General features: G+C 36.3%; 1 long non-coding RNA gene across 2 annotated transcripts; it reads left to right on the top strand.

The window, feature by feature from the left end:
• The first annotated feature begins 558 nt into the window (after window positions 1-558).
• On the top strand, window positions 559-2,769 carry LOC113648103. Of its 2 annotated transcripts, XR_007139405.1 has the most exons (3): window positions 560-741; window positions 1,476-1,619; window positions 2,469-2,769. It is a non-coding gene; the product is annotated as an uncharacterized LOC113648103 (long non-coding RNA). The 2 variants fall into 2 exon arrangements; XR_003441822.2 differs by lacking the exon at window positions 2,469-2,769 and having other exon boundaries at window positions 559-741; window positions 1,476-2,143.
• Window positions 2,770-4,162: the final 1,393 nt, after the last annotated feature.

Below are 4,162 nucleotides of genomic sequence, written 5' to 3'. Positions count from 1 at the left end.
CCAATTCAACACTTTCTTGACTGTATAGTTGTAATCTCACCCCCAGTTCCACCCATATGAGGATGGGTTCACCTTTGAGTCCGGTTCCTCTCAAGGTTTCTTCCTTACCAACTTAAGGGAGTTTTTCCTTGCCATTGCTGCCTGAGTCCCCTCAGACTTGCTCATTGGGAATAAATAAATACATGCATACACACTGTGAACTATATATATATCTTAATTTTTTTTTTTTACTATATTAATTCTTATTTCTCCTTATGTTTAACTTCTGTTCTATGTTTATGTTCTGTAAAGCTGCTTTGAGACGAACCCCATTGTAAAAAGTGCTATACAAATAAACTTGAATTGAATTGAATTGAATTTGAGCTATATATATATATATATATATATATATATATATATATATATATATATATATATATAATAAAGGAAAAGGGTTTTGCATTTTTAATAAGAAAAAACACGGTTTGATAAAAACGGTTTCCAAAGATGGGATAGGAAGAAGTGGGTAATTCGAGGAGGCACTCGATTGCAGAACAATGTGAGCAAATATAGGTTCTAGGTCGGCTACAGAGAGGATAGAATGGAAAACGGAAATTCAACATGTGGTGCAACATCTCTAATTTCTGCCTCCACAGTATGAAGATGTCTAAAAGACTCAGTGTTCTTTCTATAGCAGAAAAGTCACATGCTCTTCATGCGTATGATCCATTGATTAGTATTCATATCAGGTCATCAAATCTTGTGAGTAATTTTTATTTTTAGGTTCATTTTTCATGTTTTAGGAGCATGTAGTGTCATGTGGTTTTATTTTTAACTACTGTAAGTCAGGCAGTTTTAGTCTATGACTTTTTAGCAAGTTTGATTTCCGTTCACATCTAGGCCATGTCTTCAAGTGTGTACTATTGACATTTTTTTTTTTTTTTATGTCATCACATATTATTCCACATGAAATGATTTTACAATACGAATCAAACATTCTGTAATATGTTAAAACCAAGACATTAGCTGTGTATGATGTTTTTCATTGAAGATATTTGTAATCGTACGTCACACCACAACTAGGCAGTCAGATTTTCCCCAGTTAAAAAAAAAGAAAAGAAAAACGAAACATCTTTGTGGGAAATTATATTTTCTCACTTTAGTAGTAAACTGACAGGAAATAACGCAGGTGACACTAAAGGACCACAAAGTCTCATTTCCCTGTCTGGATGTCTGGCTTCTGGTTGTGTGTATTAGAAAAGTGTGACATTTAGAGTCTCTTTGCCATCCTGTCACCTCCTGCCTTTGTTATTTTATGATACTAACAACATGGTCTATTCAGAGTCTGTTGTTCAGAAAAAAAGGAGTTGCAGTCTGTTGTTCGGTAAAAAAGGAGTGTCTGGGTCATCACAGCTGCTGCCAAAATATAATAAGGCTTGATTTGTAGACACTTCCCTCCACACATTATCATTAATTTCCTTCCCATCCCTAAACAGCCATGGACCACTGGGTGACATCAGGCTGCCATCTGGTTTCTCCCCCCCTCCAGGCCACGTTTTGGGGCCTTTTCACTCTCTGTGTTCATCAATCTTCACACTGCTATTCCATGTGTGCTTTCCGTGCATGCGTGTACGCAGCAGGTGAGAGACAGGTTACGCTAGCAGGTGGACTCATGAAAGTCCCCGCTGAAGGACAACCATATTCACTGTTATCACAAGATCCCTGATATTGACCTCTGAATCATAACTCTGTGCCAAAAGAATGCGTGGAGTAACTGATAAACCACACCAGAGTGCTCGTATGAACACATAAGCCTTTCTTTGTGTGCTCGTGAGCACGTAGTTTTTCCTCCACCACTTTCACACAGTATTTATGCTAAATATGTACACATGAAAAGCCAGAACCAGTCTCTTTAGACTTCAATAGTCAAATGCATGACGTGCTCTACTAAACCTTGTTTCACCCTCGGTTGATCAGCTTCACTGCACTTCCTCCTTTTCTCACTCCCCCCCATGTTTACACTCATCCATCCGCCTCTCCGTTCTACATCCTTCATCCTTTCCTCCCTCCATCACTCCCCCTTTCCTCCTGACTCTCCTAAGGCTCTGTACTTGCTGCTTTAATGTGCTGATACATCTGTGAATGATTTTACCCAAAAGCATAATCACTGACACAAAAAAATCCAACTTAACATTTAGCAGATGTCAAACATGTCACATTACCACCCGGGTGAAGAAGGCCTGTCAGCGTATTTACCACCTTAGATGAGACTTTAAACTGCCTTCTAATATGTTAAGGAGATTTACACCTGCACCAGTGAGAGAATCGTGATGGAAAGCAGCACAGGTTTGGGACCAGCACCAAGCAGGATATCTGGTGGTGAGATCAACCGAGTGTGTGTGCTGAGCTCCCTGACCTGTACATCTACAGCAAGGCCAGGAAGATAGAAACAGACCTCAGGTGTCCAAACAATTGTTTTTTCTCTCCAGAAAGTGTTTCTGCTCCCTGAAACCCATCACGAAGAAAACGAGGAGGAGCTTCTTCCCTGACCTTTTGGACCATCCATTAGGAGAACACCTAGACCTTAAGCTTGGACTTGCTGTACATTACACAGTATCTATAAGTGATTTTGCACAGTAATTGTTCAGAATTCACTCATGCTGTCTCTGCTGTCTGTCTTTTTATTGCAAATATTTAATCATTTTTAGAATCTTAAAAAATACACTTTAAGGCATAAATGTATATGTATTCATACTGTATATAAATATGGAAATGGAAATGCTATATAAAAATGGAATTAAAATAGAATTTATTTCATAGACAGTCCAAAAAAAGTCAAATTCTAATTTATTTAACTGTATAGAACGTTTAACAATAGACATTGTCTCAAAGCAGCTTTACAGAACATAAGAAACATAGTCAAAAAAAATTATACAAAGTATAATAAAAAATAAAAAAAGATGAAAAAAAGCATTTCATTGCATGTCTCCAAAAGACATATGACTATATGTATGAGCACATTGCACATTTTCACATGTTGATTTCATTATCTGTTTGTTAATTGTACATATTGTACACACATGCTGTATTGTACTGACTTATGTATGAGCAAATTGCACATTTTCACCTGTCAACTCCTTATCTGTATAATTGCTGCAATTTCTGGAGTTCACTCCTAAGAATTTCACTCACCAAGGCACATGTGCTGTGGTCATGTGACAATAAAAGTGACTTGACTTGTCTTCCTGAAAAATGTTTGTGTATCTGACCAGTGAGGTATTTAATTTGAATTAAACTTGTATCCATAAAGCTAAAGTTCATACAGTCTTGGATTCAAACGTACCTATAAAAGGTTTGAGTTCTTTCATTTAATTTGTACAATTGTACATTTTTTTCGAATTGCAAAAATGAACACATTTTTTAAAGAATAAGATGATATGATATGATATGGAGAGGTTTTCTGTGAGGAGAAATTCATTTTAACAATCGTTTTAAAACTCTTTGTTTCTATTTTTTCTCGCCATGGGAAAATCTTCAGGAAAGAGAACTTTATCCTTTGTGGCTTCTCAGTATCATGAAAGCTGCTTTTATTTTCATTTTATTAACTTCAAGAGAAGCTGGCAATGGAACAATATATAGCTGTTATAATAGAACTGAAATAGGGAATAACTTGTTTTACAGACATTACACAACTTTAAATGTACTATAAACTAATAAAAGTGGTTCATCGTTGCTTGCATCAAAGTGTTAAAATTCCTGTGAGGTATTTGTGCTATAAGATACATTTTCCTGCATAATTATAGTTATGACTTTATATTATTTTGAAGAATAATGACTATAACGGAGTCTTGTCTAGGTTATGTTTAACAAAACAGGTAAATTTTTATTCATATATAAGAGGGATTTAACACCATTTTTGCAAAACATGCAGTATTCGCTCTGGTGTTTTAATGATAATCGAGAGTGCTGTCTAGCACATCACTCCAAAATGTCCTATAACTGTTTACTTACTTTGTGATCTGGAGTCTCTGAATGCCACAAGCGAAAAAACACAGCTCTAAACCTGTGGAGGGGGCGGAGTCATCCTGGAAAAGACCACGCCCATTGGAATAGAAATATTTAATGGTATGATAAAGGAGATCAGTGCTTTTTTGAGTTGCAGAGAAGTTGGTTTTCCTTAAAC

The sequence above is a fragment of the Tachysurus fulvidraco genome, chromosome 24 (genome assembly GCF_022655615.1).
Source record: "Tachysurus fulvidraco isolate hzauxx_2018 chromosome 24, HZAU_PFXX_2.0, whole genome shotgun sequence".
NCBI classification, from domain to species: domain Eukaryota; kingdom Metazoa; phylum Chordata; class Actinopteri; order Siluriformes; family Bagridae; genus Tachysurus; species Tachysurus fulvidraco.
This window is presented reverse-complemented; position numbering and strand designations above follow the sequence as displayed.